The 16,438-nt window shown below is 39.5% G+C and overlaps 1 protein-coding gene across 5 annotated transcripts in view; it reads right to left on the reverse strand.

Moving 5' to 3' along the window:
- The window catches only part of Dgkb (diacylglycerol kinase beta), a 707,644-nt gene extending 691,812 nt beyond the window's left edge, over positions 1 to 15,832 (reverse strand). Inside the window, exon 1 of one of the 5 annotated variants that reach the window (XM_006983950.4) lies at positions 15,430 to 15,832. The gene's annotated coding sequence lies outside the window, so the exon portion shown is untranslated. Of the gene's footprint in view, positions 1 to 7,170; positions 7,342 to 15,237; positions 15,372 to 15,429 lie in introns of those variants that run through there. The other 4 variants (XM_016002476.3, XM_006983949.4, XM_042260690.2 and 1 more) reach the window with 4 other exon arrangements.
- Between the last annotated feature and the right edge of the window lie 606 nt (positions 15,833 to 16,438).

Consider the following 16,438-nt stretch of genomic DNA (forward strand, 5'->3'; position numbering starts at 1 on the left):
AGGCAAAACCACACATGTAATTAACTCATTAATTTAGGGATGTCTTGTACTGGTCTCAGCACTGAACTTCTCTCTTTCTGCCCTGTTCCTGTGTGATCACTACAGCTTCCAGGTCTACATGTGCTCCCACAATTCTATTCTCAACAAATTCCCTCCTTTAGCCTCACAGCCTACTGCTGCTTTAATGGCACCACGTAAATAGCTCAGAGGCATTTCCGATGTCAGTTGTTTGTAGACTTCTTCATAGTTTTAAATGAATCTAAAACGGCACATTATTGAAAACAGCACTCACCCTTCTGCACTTTTTCTCCTTGCCTTTACTTTTTTCTTTATCTCATCAAGTCTGCCTTACACAGTCACATAAGTGAATGTGTGCATAAAATCCTGCTACATTCTTAATGTGTCATTTCTATCCCTTCCAAGAAAACCAAAATTCGTGAGTATACTATTTCAGCAGCAGTTCTGGTGCCTAGAACAAAAGCTGCCAGTCAGTACGTCTTCCAAATGTTTTTGTTAGACCTGGTGAGTTGGCACCGTGGGTGAAGACACTCACCTCTCCACCCTGCAAATTGGAACTGCTGCAGGGCGGAAGGAGAGAACAACGGACTGGAGGAGGTGGTCCTCTGGCCTAAACAACACACCTCGCAAGGGCATCCACACTTCTATTCATGCACACACACGTTTAAAAAATCGTTGCTAAATTAGTTCACAGATAATTAATGTCCATCACTCTCATTAAACTGAAGCCTCAGTCTGACAAGAAATTGTTTATGTATGTATTTTTTCACAGCTTCTCAAGTGATTTTTTTTATTAAATACTTTGAACTGTTTGACTAAAACAATATTAGGGTAATGCTATCTCACCAAGGACAAAGAAGTTTAAAATTGCAAAAAGAAGGAAAGCTACCCAAAAATAGTAAACTAGAAGAATTGATAATAGGCAAGCATATTTGATAATTAGGTAATTATGAATGCATTTAGGGAGAAGTTAACATACAGACAGTAGATGATATTTAGGTAAAGAATGAGGGGAGACACAGACTAGAGACCCCAACGTCATCATGTTACAGTGAATGCAATTCCTAACATGTTAGTTCTTTTACTCCTACAAACTACTGCAGGAATTTCCTCCATCATCCCACACACGCCCTCCTCTTTTTTTGTGTCTTAAATCTTAAAGGATCTATTTGCATCTCTGTGTGAATAAGGAGACTTGCCTGTGAAACACTCAAGGACAGAGCATTGTTTAGAATTCATTACATTTTGTTCAGCGGTTACAGTCAAATTATAATGTCAACCTTTCTTATTTGTTAGTTCAAGGAAACCAAGAAATGAAAAAGTCACTGGCAGACCAATGTGACTTGGGATGCAGATAAAAACCTAAGGAATCTAAAGAGAATGCTTGTTGACTCTTCAAGTTGTCCTCTTTGTCCTCATTCCTCTAAAAACTGAAGGCAGAATATTAGCATGAAGTTGAGCGTCAAGGTTGCCTGCATGTAGCCAGTGGTGTAGATCCTCTCATCTAACCATCAAGTTGGGGAGAACAAGTGTACCAGGGCCAGTTTGGAGGCATGTTTCCCGTCATGATGATCTGGGAAAGATTAACAAGATTAGATGGTTTGCACCTCAGTGAGTACAGCTCGAATGGAGAAGAGCACCAGAGAAGCAGGGCCAGGCACTGCTCATGGCCCTCTTGCTCACTGGTCACGAAATGAATCCACGAGCTGGCTCAGCAAAGGCATTCTCATCGTTGACTCTGTAAACCAGTCAGAACAAAGGGCTGGTTTGGGTTTTAGCACTGGCAAGGAGGAGGCCCATGACTCGGCTTGTTTAGCATTCAGTGTGATTCACTAGCAAACTACCAAATAAGCCTTTCAAAGAATAAACACAAGATGAGGAATGCAAGTGAGAAGATCCTCCCTGAGGCCTTGCCTCTTTCCACAAGAGGTTGCTTTCACAGTTCAGTACTACTGGCCTCCCGTACAGAGGTGGGGATCCTCTTAGCCATCACGATGCAGATGTTGGCAGTTGGAGCATCTGGAGCCATCTGAACGGGAGGTCCTCATGTCTGCACCTTTCCTTTGGAGAACTCTGTTGCTCTAAATAAAAACACTCTGTGTCTTACCTCTTAGTACTTTCAGTGTAGTGGGGCTGGCTATGGGCAACCTTCACCACCACAGAGACCTGAACCAGCTCAGGGAACACACTGCTGCTGCTCAATTTAGAAAGCTGGGGTTACTCATCAGCCAGGAACAAGCACTACTGGGCAATAATAGGCTAGCAATATTGTATTCATTATTCAGGGGAAAAAGAAAATAAGTCTTCACAGGAATCAAATCATCATTTATATTCAATCACTTAGCAACTAACAGAAATGGAAAGAAAAGAATCCTAAAATAAGGAAGTAAAATTCTACTTGTGGGGGAAAAATGCCAAATGAGAGGTATCTGAAGAACATGGGAGAGAGGGGATTCTGACCAGACTAAAAGTGACCTTCAATTGTGCTATCAAGAAAGTCCAAGCTTCAAACTATATTTCCATCATTGTCCTCTTTATCATACTGAAATGCATTGGCTGCCTCTCTCAGTAACACCTAAAACCAAACACACACACCACCTCAGTTTACCATGATTTACCTAACTATAAATCTAACAGGATATTGTAGTCTAAGAGTTTTTGCATTTCATATAATTTTCATTTCCTTGTAAAGTTATATTCTTTAAATATCACAGATAAAATAATGAGGACAATACTACACTGAATTCCAAAAATTGACTAATTATACCCTTTTTAGGTCACAGCTAACCTTATTTATATTATTTAGGTAAAATTATGGAAGAATATTTTTATATTCAAGCTCACAATCTGAACACCAATACACCCAACACACACACACACACACACACACACACACACACACACACACACCGCTAGAGACAGCTCCTTTGGTAAAGTGCTATCCAGACAAGTAAGAAGCCCTGACTTTGATCCCCACAACCCCGAAAGACAAGCTGGATGTGGTGGTGGTACACACAATCCTAGCACTAAAGAGGGAAAGACTGAGGTTTTCTATGGTTCACTGACCAGCCAGACTAGCCTAATTCTAAGGCCAAGGACCCAGTGAGAAACCTCATGAAAACACAAAGTTGACAGCTTTCCTTGGGAACAGAACTCACAAGTGCATACATCCACATACACATGTACACACACACATACACATTGATACCCACACACACCTAACTTAATGACTACATCTAACTTAAGTAGTTAAACATGTTGACATAAGTCTGTAATCATTTTACTTACTCAAACTAAAAATAATCTCATTTGCTCAAAGGCTCGAAGTATGAATGATTCTATATGTCTACAATAAACAACACACTTAGTACTTTCAGTATCAAGTGGGAGAAATATAAGTGACACACTTTCAGAAGCAGACTGAAGGGTGAAAATATTGTTGTCCCAGAGAAACAATTCCGAGACAAAGCAATTTCAGGTGGCAGCGGTACACGCCTTTAATCCCAGCACTCGAGAGGCAGAGGGTGTCTGTGAGTTCGAGGCTGGCCTGGTCCACAGAGTGAGACAATTTAAACATTGCCGATAAAGGGACGTCCAAATTGACACAGCATTTAACTCAGTACGTATTAGACGCCTAGTTTGTGCCATGAACTTTTCTAATTATTGAAGAAGCTTTGGGTTTTGTTCTTTGTATATTTAAAAACTGGCAGGCACAGCAGGGGTTCAAATAACGTGAAAGAGTAGCCATAGAGCAAGGATGCTGCCAGCACCAAAGACTCAAGGAACACAGAGCCAGGCAGAAAATAAGATTAAACCACAGTGGATAATGGCAATTTTCCAGTTATAATCAAAATTTAACTTAAATGTTCAAATGTTAAGAACAAAATAAAGATAGCGTGGAGAGAACACCGTTAAAATAGTTTTGGTTTCAATGAAACATTAACTTCAGGTGTGGCAGGGGGTTATCAGGCGCTGCAGGCGAGAGTGGAAAAGAAAACACAGCATGGGTGCTCAGAAGAGGAACTGAGGGAGGAAGAGTGATCCCAAATCTATTAGGGCACCAGTTTTCACAGCTCTGATTGGAGCAGCATTCAGTAACCGCAGAGAAGAGGCGAAGGCAGAACGCTCGGATGCGCGGATGCGCGGATGCGCGGTTGAGAAGGTTTGGCCAAATGTAAAATGGAAGAAAAGGAGCACAAGAAATAAAGATCTGGAGAGGCAGAGATTGAAGCTGTCTGCTGGGTCTTGTTTGGGTGGTGAGTGGAAGGAAAGAAGGTTTGGAAGCACTGGTCTTGGAGGGCAGGACACAGTGTATAGGCAGTCCTTTGTTTCATGATTCCAAATCTGAGTGGTCAACGACCAGTGGTTAACACACAATGAAGAAGAAAGTCAGTGCAGAGATTGTGTCTGCCCGAGCAATTGGCTTCCCAGTCTATACACTGTAACCAGTTCTTGTGCTGAGAAGGGATGTGGATGAAGAACACAGCCCTTCAGATTTCCAGATCAGAAAGGAAAACAAGGAAGATGCCAGTGGCCCTGCTGGGTAGGTGGGGCCTTTTAAAGTCAAGGAAAAATAAAATAAAACAACATAGATCAACTCATTTCATTTCCCATGCCTCTTCCCAGGGAACTGACCTGACTTGCACTATAAATTCTTGATAACCCACTCAAAGAGTGTCCTCTCAACATAGACCATGCTATGTGTCTTCTCTAACCTTCCAGAATTTCAAACGTTTTCCAATTTATTAAAACTCAAGCAGGAAAATTAAAATTCCAAAAATGCCTTCAAGTTGATGTGCTGATTGTGCCCTGCACTTGCCTTTTATTTACAGGGAATGTTTCCCCTTGTGAAAGACAAACAATATCTGTATGTCATAGTTTTAAAAATCAGTACCATAACCCTAGACATCCATTAAATGCCCTTCTCTTCTAAATAATTTCCTTCATGCTCATCTTATCATGGATATGTAAATATACTACAAATGATTCCATTTCAGGAAGATAAGAGTTTCTCCAAACCCACTTATTCTCAAGAAACAGTTCTTTCTTCAAACTTTCATGGATAGACTTTTGGAATGAGTCATGTTGCTTCTCTCTCCTCAACTCCTACTCACTCAGCACATTTCATCTGGGCTTTGATTTCCACCCCATGACTTTACACCTTTAGATCAGCAGCAAACTCTCTGTGTTTAAATCTGACTGATATTTTTTCAGTCCTGTCTCACTTAACACTCAGTAACATCTAACAAAGGCAATCACTTTGCTATTATTACAGGACATTGTTACCTGGCCTTTAATGCCACTCATTTCTGGTGTGGTTTTTCATCTCTGTGACAACACATTTTCACTCTTTGCAAGACAGTCTATTACAAAGATATTAAAATGTACCTAATTTTTTCTTAATATTATCTTTATTCATTTTGTTTCCCAGATATCCTGATCTATGCCAAATGTTTCAATTACCAACCACATAAACAAATGAATTTCTCTTTTGTGGTTTGCTGTTCTCATCTCTTTGTTCATTATAGGTCACTGTTCACTAAAGAATTATGCTTGCCTAAATGATGGAAATTCATTTTATTATGCTGGCATTCATAGGGAATAAGAGAAAAATAATCACTAGCTATTTCTTTATAAGTGCCCTTGTCCTTTTTTGAATGAACTCATATTCTCTCCTCAAGACTCAACTCAGATTATATTAATCTCATTAATGTATTAGTCTTCTCTCTCCATGACTCTACACTACAGGTGCCTACACACATTACTTCACACAGCTTGAACGCCTCTAATTTCTGCACCCATGTGTTTCCTTCTACATCCGTATTTAGGAGTTCCACAGTGTCAAGGTCAGGTTATAGTTATAAGTTTGTTTCCAGAACCATCTACTTGGATGTATGGTAGGTGCTAAAATATTTTAAATGAATAATTGAATGCTAATAGATCAGTACTTCCTAACTGTGTTCTAATTTTCAAAGACATTTTAATGTATGTTCCCAGAATGAGATATTCTGTGATTAAACAACTAGGGAAGTTTCTTTCAAATCTGTAATACATACTGTGTCGGAAGAACTGTTTCAGTGTGCCTTTGGTATATTCTGATCAATGTGGTGCTGCTAAGAAATGAAAAGTACACCAAATGTAACAGATACTTGGTTTTGTTTAACACTGTCACTAATGTTCAGAATCAAAGGCCACTGGTTAAATCATAAAAAAATATATTATAGTCAAATTTAAGACATTTTCTTTTTAAGTAACAGTAGCAGATACAATCTCTATGTTAAGTATCTAATTTTCCACCAAGTAGGCATCCAGGCAGCTTGGATGAAAGCCACATCAATAGATACAAGACAAGATTTCCAACTGAAGATCGAACCTTAGTCCGCTGTTTCAGAGTGTCTGTGGGTTTGGATAGAGCACATTCCAAACCGGAGACTTTGCCAGGGGTTCTCACCTTCCTAATGCTGCAACCTCTTAATACAGCTCCTCCTGTTATGGTGACCCCCAAGCATAGAATTTTTTGCACTGCTTCTTTATAAGTGGGATTTTGCTACTGTTATGAATTTAATGTAAATATCTGTGTTTTCTGATGGTTTTAGGTGAGCCCTGTGAAATGGTTGTTCTATCCCAAAGTGGTCGTGACACCGCCTTAAACAAATAGTAACAGTTGTCCTCTGAATGGTTTTTATGCTGAGCCTTTGTTAACAGGTGACAGACGGGAACCTCTATTTCGCAAAGAGAAAGTTCTAACATATGCTGCGACAAACAACCTTATGTAACAATAGAACACCCATCCTGATATTCAGCTCTCTTATTAAGAACAACATGATAGCAAAGTGACTCATCAGCTTGTGTGCTTTTTCTTGATTCTAGTAATTTGGGACAAGTGTGGGGAAGTTACAGTTGTTAATGTGCAGCCCAAAATGACAGATGAGAGAAGTTACTAAGCAACATTAAGTACTTGTATTTTCCTATTCTTTCAGAGCTGCCCAAAGCTGAATAATTCTATAATCTAAAGGGAAAAGAAAGGTAATGTGGGAGTCATGTTTTGAACTGAATGAAAATGTTGTGTTCTGAGAAGATGATTAACCCTGAATGCAGCCTTGGTCTGATGACCACGTTAGGTTAGGCATGACCCCTTGAACTCACTGTTACCTCCCATGATTGCTGGAAGCTGCACACAGTAGAGTTGAAATGGAAGACAACACGAGGGACTGGGACAAGCAGGGGTGAGGGACGGAGGCTAAGGGTTCTTGCGACCAGGTCTTCCCATGGACGTGGCTCCCCTGTGGTCAGTATCAGCTCTTGGTTTCCATCAAAGCAAGACTGTAGGAGCAAATCATGTACTTGGCTCAGTACTCGGTATGTTTCCTTGAGCCCTTCCCAGTCACTGCAGTGAGGGTAACTTTGAACACTGTAGGGATTTCTCGGATTTCCTGACTCATCCTTTGCTGACCCTAGCAGGACGCTTCACAAAGGAAATCTATCAATGGCTGAAAAACAGCATTAGATATAGGAGCACGGTGTTAATGTGTCTGTCTCTTGAGGTGACAATCTTAGTAACTTCATTTAAATGACTCTTAATCTTCCCACAAGTAGCTGGGGACTGGTTATAGAATCCAAAATTCACTTGCAGAAAGGCAGGATGAGTGAGAATTCTCCAGCTCTACTTTCATTAGCCAGCAAAGGGGAGTCTTGGTGAAAAGCCAAGGAAACAACACTTCCTTATGTTCTCTGTGTCAGCAAAACAAGTGGCTGAAAAAACCACACATTCATCTTTTCTGCTTCAGGTTTTGTCTTCAGGTCAAGGATTCTGTGATGGTTTCCCATAGGACACTCCATTCCTTCTAGTTCATATAACTCAAAGGCAGTAATAGATTTCCTCACACAAGAGGTACACATAGAAAAAAAAAAAGCAGGTGAATCAACATAGAGGAAAACAGAATGCTATCTGTATTGCTCTATGTTGATTAGTATAAATGGATATTATGACAGTGTTTTCAGAGTTCTAAAAAAAAATGAAATACTTCTCATTGTGGTTTTAGGAATGGTGTAAAAATGTTAAAATTTCTGAGGTTTAACTGTGCCATTTACTCCTCTTGGGGAGTTTACAGTTCATTTCTGATTTATCTATATTATCAGTAACCTCTTTTTAAACAATTCAAGAAAATCCTTTTTGGTAAAATAATAATGAAGACAATGTAGAAAAAAAGCTTAAGATAATAAACAGCTTTACAAGTGTCAGTAAATGATTTTATTACTATAAAACAAAAATAAGGACTGTCTACATTTAGAGTCCCTTTAGAATATTTTCCTTAATATATCAGAAATAAGGTTCCAAGTCATCTGGGACTAGAAGTAACTAATGTGTGTGTGTGTGTGTGTGTGTGTGTGTGTGTGTTTATGAATGTGTGTGAGGTTGTGTATATGGCATATATGTGCTATAAATGTGTGGTTTATATGCTTGGCATGGATGTGTGCACATCTGTGCGGGTATGGGGGCCAGAAGCTGACTTCGGGTGTCTTCTCTATAGCTCTCCACCTTTTTATTTTTCAGATTGTTTTTTTTTTTTTCTATTTCTTTCTGAACCTAGAGCTAACTGATTCAGCCAGCCGGACAGCCTGGCCAGGGAGCTCCTGGGACCCTATTGTCTCCATAGCCCATAGCACTGGGATTACAGAGGCAAAGCACCATGGCTAGCTTACATGTGGGTTCTGGGGATCCAAACTCAAGCTTTGGAGGTGATATAACAGCACTTTTCCTCCTAAGCCATCTCTACAGTCTCACATTTTTTAATATTTATTATGAATTTTCTTTTTACGAGTGTCATCATACACGATTAAAGCACATATTTATATGAAATTGATTTCATTTTTCATCATGCCTGATGTATAAAAAAAATCTAAGCCATAGCATTTTAAATAATAGACTAAAGTTTAATCAAGTATTAAGGATTTGAGTCCTGGCAGGCATTTTTAATGCAGTTAGAAGCGTTTAATGGTATTTCACAATACATAAGAAGTAAATGAAACAAAATTCAAATTAGAGTCTTTGCATATTGAGCAATTTTATGTGCAGTTGATTTTTTCCAAATCATTATCTATATTTCTATCTCATCCTGAACAATCAAAATGTGGAATTATCTAATGGCAAAGGAAATAAATTATAAAGCAAGGTCCAGCTGTTTTGCTAGGGGAAGCATCATACTGTGATTACTCAGTTAATGAAACTCTAAAGATATTTAAATAGCTAACACACTTTTCTTCCCACTTGTCCTCCTACTGATTAAAATTTTTATGTGATAACTGATTTATGGGGATTAGAGAAGAATAATATTAAATGATTTGACCTCAGAAGGTACTGTTAAATAAGTCTTCTATTTGAAAAGTCACATGCTATAGCCAATTCACATCATTATGGAATTTAAATATGTAAAGAAAAGCTTACAATAACCTCATTAAAAGTAGAATTAAATTATTCCAAGAACTGAACACACTTCTTTGGAAGACAGATTGAAGACTGATTTTTCCCTCTGTTAACTATAGTTTCTTCTTTGGTGATACTGAAGAATGCAAAGTCTGCTTGTAGAATGACTGAACAATAGGTAGTCATGCTTAAATTAAAACCATGTAAGGTGTTTTTCTTTAATAAAAAGAAGATATAAAACAATATCATCACTTTGTTTTTGGCTGGGGATGTAGCTCAATCAGTAGATTGCTTGCTTACTCTGCAAGAAGCCCTGGGTTTCATTCCCAGCACCAAATCATGCCAGATGTGGTAGCACACATATATAATGTCAATATGTAGAAAGTGGAGTGAGGAATATCGCACATGAACATTTAATGTCATCTTCAGCTACATAATGAGTTTGAGACCACCTTGGGCTATTTGAGAACCTGTCTCCAAATAAATGAATTATAACATGCTACTACCATATTACTACCATGAATTGTTTTACAACTTCAAACTACTAACATTTTATACTTCTCTTATTATGAAATTTGTTTTTATTTTCTGTCTAAAGATAACTTAATACTGCAAACCCAGAAATTAGATATCAATGAATATTTGTATTATGTGTTTTGATAATAATACATGCATTTTTCATATTAATGTTATCCCCTCTATAATAAATACATAATAAGAAATCTTAAATGCCCCTGAATTAAAAGCTTTCTAAGTACAGACAAGAAACAGAGAATTCCACAACTAACTTCAAATAGCACATAAAGTCAAAATACAGTCATACAGAAAATACCATGGAAACTAACCTTCAAGCTACTTGTACAAATTGTACATAAAAAATGAATTTTTTGCTTTGATATGACTCTCATCCCCCAAGACATAATACTGATGCCTAAAAATACCCCCCAAAAATATGAAACACACTTCAAATCCCAAGAATTTTGCAAAATAGATTCACAATCTAAAATATAGAGGGTAGTAAATGTGTTTTGAATGATTTTATAGCATTTTTATAAGTTCTACCTATCCCAATATTACTCTGGCTCAAGACTTTATAGCTAGCTTTTGAAATACAATTCTTTGATTTGTTGAGAAGGGCATTGATTCTAATTATTATATACGTGTGTCTCCCTATTATTCAAGGGGTTGGATTCAGTTGATTAGATAAAGTGCTGACTATTCTCCAAAACTGTGTTCTGCAAAGCACTGATGTTTCAGAAATAAACCAGTAGGCCTTGGCTCTGGTCCTCAACACAGAAACTGGAAAATGCTCACCTTTACCAATGAGGAAAGAACAAGTTGGAGTAACCTCACATACTGTGGAGCCAGTGGTTAGAATCCAGACAGAATCTCCAGGAGAAATTTAAAGCATAAAGATTCATCTTGAAGGGAAGCATAAAGATTCATCTTGAAGGGAAACACTTCAGTGTGTAGGAAAGCCAAGAGGAGTTTGAGTGTCAAGAAACAAATTGCAGACAGAGGAGCAAATGAAACAAAAGAGGTTAGAAATGGTGTAAACTCTGCCAGGTTATACTAAGCCCAGGCAGTTAGTGAGCTTGCAACTTTTTGTTTAAAAGCATGGTTTCCAGAGCTAGACTGTCTAGATTTAAAGCTCTGGTCTACATCTACCAATTTGTGACTGTAAAAAAGTCACTTGATCCTGTCATCCTTCAGTTTTCTCCTTTATATAATGGGAAGGAAGAATATGGATAAGATTGTCAAGTTAAGGGTATTGTCAAGATTTAAATGTATGAGACTTGTAAAAGCACCATCATGTAGTAAGCACACAATACACTCACTCCGCTGGCATTATCTTTAAGTCATAAGAGAGTGAAAACCAATGTGCAAGGAAGCCAATGTTAATAATTATTTAAAAGTCAGCTTTCAAGACTCAGTGTCCATCCTCAAATAGAAATGTTACAAATGACAAAAGAATGAATCAAGACCAAGAAATATGTTTGCAAACCTCCTTCATTACACATGTGTGTGAGAAGAGCTCTGTAGCATGGACCCTGTTTATAGAGCATATTCTTACACTTTCTGATTTTAAGTTAATAGCTTTTGGTCCTTATATTTAGAGTGGTTGGCTGATTGGCGGCTGCCAGTCAAAAATAACTGAGTCAAGAACACTGTGTTTTGAATTTACAATGCAATGCAAACTTCCTGTTAAAAGGCAAGTCCTTCATTTCAAGTTGTTGACTCAGATAATCCTTAAAGAAAAATAAAATTCTGCCGTTTAAATTCAGCATGCTAAGAAAGACCAACCCTAAAATATTGTTTGGCTCTAAGCCTATAACATTTTCATTTTATTCTTGTTAGTGTTTGTCTTGAGAAGAAGATAAGTGGCATTAACCAGGTTAGGCTCATTCACACCTGACCACTTTGGTCTAATCCTCGCTAGTTAAAGATGGTCTTTAGCTTTCCTGGCAATTTTTCAAGAAATGATTATGCAAAATCCAGCAGTATTTCCATGCACTTTTTTATCTCATCATCTGGATCTTCCCCATCATATTGCTTTATCTTTTTTTTCTCTTTTAAAAAAATACATAAGGATTGCCCAAAGTTAAGCCCAATCTAATTTTATAATTAAACTTAATAGGAGATGTTTGAGTCTCTGCTTTGTCCTTGACTTTGAAGGTCTCTATCCCAAACACGGCCCAAAGAACTCATATCTCCACATCTCACAGAACAAAACAGGTACACATATTTTTACAGCAGCCTCCTGGGGAGTACTTCCTTCTTGGAACTTTCAAATTATTTCCTCCCTTATTAGCCCCATCATCTTTTTTCCTGGCATCAACCCCAGTTTCATTTCTACAGTTTGTAAAGCCAGCAATTGAAATGGTGGCTATGCCAAGCTTTGGACCTGGGGTCAACTGAGATTCCAATTTTCGTTATTCCTATCTCGAGTATAAAGAGAGCAAGGTAATCTCTCTTACCTAGAATGATTTCTCAAGTAAGTCCAAATAACAGCGCCTACAAAAATGATGCACTTGGGCCCCTGATCCACAGCAGAGTTCTTTCCTAGTAGAACAGGTAACAAAGTGACTAGGAAGGTGAGTCAGTCACACCAGGGGGGCTATCCTAGTCTACCATTGTCAACTGTATTTTCTTAACATATTCTCTTTTTAAGTTCAGTATTGGGTCATATTTATCTTAAACGGTAGCAAATATCTTCCGCCTATAGCTTTTGAACCATAAATAAGACAACATATTGTAAGTGCTTTATTTGCAGTTACTGAATTTGTAATAATTGTCAATTGCCCTTTCTTCACGTGGTAAGAAACCGTACTTGGTAAGAATGCAAAAAGCTTTCAAGTACTTGAATCTACTTTCTTCTAATACCCAATGATGAACAAGTACTCAGAACTCTTCCTTGAGGTTAAATTTCAACGTTTCATGATAGAAAAAATTCTACAGAAAGGGGAACAATCTTCTTCCCGGCTCTGCCTGGAGCTTCCTGTGTGCAGCGGTGCTCTGGGCTAGAGGTATGACTCCTAAGGGAATTCTGTCGCTGTTGTGCATATACAAATACAGCTCAGATCCTGAAGCCAGCCAGGAAAGGATAATATTAGAATGGCTTCTCTAGCCATGCATGACCTCAGTCATTATTAGCAGGCAGATTTAGACTCAGAGAACTGCTACTAACTTTGAGATTTCTGACTCCGGCTATTTCTTCCAACAGCGTTCTCAGGAAAGCATGAGTCACAAGCTCCTTGCCTACTTCAGACACTGTCCCAACAAATTGACTAATGCTTTAAACATTAAAATAATTTCGCTGCAAAGTAATTTTGACAATCCTCTTCCCAGGTACAGTACCTCCTCTTCTTGCAGTATGACAACACCCTGAAGTATGAAAAAAACACATTGCTATGACTCGGCTCTAATAAGCTCCTGTCTTTGAAGAACTCTTGATAAATGGCTGCAAGTTCTTAGCCTGGTTTTCCTTCAGTTGGCTGAATGTCTAACTCCAAGCACTCAGTGTCTTTAGAGTATTATGGAACTGCTTGGAAACTCAGAGCAGTATACTTTAATTTGTGTATGGATGTTTCTCCCCCCCATCTCTCTCTGTGTCTCTGTCTCTGTCTCTGTCTCTGTCTCTGTTTCTCTCTCTCTGTCTCTCTCTCTCTGTCTGTCTCTCTCTCTGTCTCTCTCTCTCTCTCTCTCTGTCTCTCTCTCTCTCTCTCTCTCTCTCTCTCTCTCTCTCTCTCTCTCTCTCTCTCTCTCTCTCTCTCATTGCTGTGTAAAAGGTTTACCTGCCTTCACAAGACAAACACATTCCCTGGATCACAGGTTACTCACTAATTCACAGAGTTACATTTAGGGATTATGCATGAAAAAATTTTATAGGCAGAATGGTTGCCTAAAATAATTGGTTATTTCAACAAAAATGCCACATTACTAAGTAAACTCTTATATCTAGAGATTTCTGAGGTGAGTGAATGATTAAACAAAACAACTCTGGTTATTCCTTGGCTTGTCTTATTTGGAAATAGATTGGATGGTTTAGGCAGAGTCAGAAAATTGTAAACTAAAATGGCAGGATAGCTGCAGCCCTGGATTTCCTTTTATCTTGTGATAGAGGGTTTCAGAGTTACATTCATTTCACAGCAATTACTAATCTTAATGTCGTCTCTTTCTCAGTTTTAGACAGGGTCTCACTTCATAATCGGAAACTCCTTGTGTAACTCTGTCTGGTCTCATGTTTATGAGAATCCTCCTGTTTCAGAACTGGGTAGGCTAACAGGTGCAAGTCGTGTCTGGCCACAGAATTTGCCTCAAAAGTTTGAAAAGACTTTGACCTATAAAAAAAAAAAAAACCCATGATAGTATAAGTGCAAGTGTCTATTTGAAGATCCTGGAGTCCTGGAGCCTGTTTTAGGAAACTTCTGCTGTAACTATAATTGTTCCTGGAGTAAAGTACAGTGAAACAGTCATTTCTCCACTGATCCTCCAACTAAGTCTAACATACCCGTTCTAATTAAGAGATTCGTTTATTTCTCCTTTCTGTTGGTTTCTGTCATTTGAAAAATTGGGGGTGGTTTTCCATGAGAGTGAAACTGGCCAGATAGTCCCACTGTTTTAAGTTAATTATTTCTTGTTTCCCTTTTAGAAAAGACCTTTAGTATCCTGCCAACATTTTGTTTATTTGGTAATTTGCTTTACAATGGGCTAGCCCTTGCTGACCTATTTTTAAGAGTTGGTTATCTGCAGTTTGAACAAACAGGCTGGAGTTGTTTTTGAAAGTTCTTAAGCCTTCATTTTCTTCTTCCAGTGAACACAGTCCTGCTAAGTAGCTAAGTACAATGACATCTATGTGAAAATCATCCCTTGGAAATCACGAAGATTTCAAATCATACTAACCAGGCAGTGGGGATAATTGTAGCAACAAGAACCTGGGAGACTCCACCCCACCCACTGGGAAGAATTTGAATGTTTATCATATCATCAGTGTCGCTCAGACTGTCGCCACGAAGCTAGCTATCAATCAAGTTCACGTTTAATTTTAATATTGTAAAAGTAAATAAAAGACATGCTTGTTTTGTTTGCTTGTTTGTTGACAAATCAGAAAATGAATCTGGAATGAAATTTAGGACAAACGGGCCATTTAAAAATCGAAGCCAGCTTCTATGATTCCTCTCCATCCACCCCCACAGGCAACCTGCCATCTCATCAGTAACTTTCAGGGGATCACACTCACTCGCCAGTCTCCTTGCCTGTAATCACAATTAACTGAGCACTTTGCCCAGACTCACCTAACATGAGGTTCCCTGCCGCAGATAACAGTAAGGCGACTAATAACTAGCACATGCTTTCAGATTTGCATGGAGAAGCCGAAGCTCTGCTTCCCTAACTTTCCTCGCCATTTCTTCTCGGCTTCCCTTCCCCCGCACCACATACCCAGAGGCCACTCAAACTGCCAACCAACCGTGCTGAGTTGAACTTACTGCAGCGTGATGCAGGCGAAGGCTAGGCGCATCTCGGAAGCGAGAGCGACAGCTTTTCCGGAGAGGAACTGGGACCAGCCAGCTCTCAGGATCCTTTCCAATTCACACGCACTCTGCTCAGTCAGAAGGCTCCCACACAGCCCGGCTTCCCCCAAGAGCGGAGCTTCAAGAACTCTGCTCAGAGCATCCTCCTCCCCGCTGCCACCCGCTTCCAGAACACACGGCCCGTTGGAACTAGTGACTGAAAGATGGAAGTCTTCTTCCAGGCAATGTCACGGGCTGCTTGCAACCCACCACTCCCAGATCATTTGCAACTCAAAAACAGCGGAGGCTGAGAGCTGTAGGCTTCCGGAGCCTGAAAGTCAATTTTGGCATCTCCTCTTCCCCACATCTCACTCCTCCCACTTCACCCTCCTCTGCCGAGGCCACCTCCAGTCCTCTGGTCTTTCGCACAGCCTAGGTATTGCAAAGGCTTGTTTCCTTATGCAAACCACTAGGCATCAGGAATGAAACTGAATTTGCCAGAGAGAAAATACCTGTTGTCCGTGCCTAAGGCTCTTCTCTCATCTCTCTTGGTCCAGGATTTGTGTGAGAACGCGTTGATTCGGGAAGTGTGTGCAATGTGTGTGTGGTGGTGAGGCGGCGGTCTGCGTGGCTGCAAGCTACAGCCCTGCCTGGCTGCTGAGGCTGCTGTTGCTAGTGTAGCTGTTGAGCACGGGGGAAATAAGATAGGCAGACAGGGCTTCCCAGCTGTTTAACTGCTGGCTGAGTTATGACCAGACGGTGGGGGAGACAATGCAGGCGTTAGTAGCTGTTATTGAGACTTCTAGCGGGATTGTCTGCAATTGCTGTCATTTAGTGTACATTTTCCCTCCACCAGAAATCTGATGCCTGTCTCCCCTCTCCTTATTACTCAAGTGTATACTCTGGCTGCTGGGTGATTGCCCACTCCCCTCATCCATTTAATGCTCTCTGTTGCTTCATTCCTGCTTGGTGACTGAGAGCAGGT

The sequence above is a fragment of the Peromyscus maniculatus genome, chromosome 14, assembly GCF_049852395.1.
Source record: "Peromyscus maniculatus bairdii isolate BWxNUB_F1_BW_parent chromosome 14, HU_Pman_BW_mat_3.1, whole genome shotgun sequence".
In the NCBI taxonomy this organism is placed as follows: domain Eukaryota; kingdom Metazoa; phylum Chordata; class Mammalia; order Rodentia; family Cricetidae; genus Peromyscus; species Peromyscus maniculatus.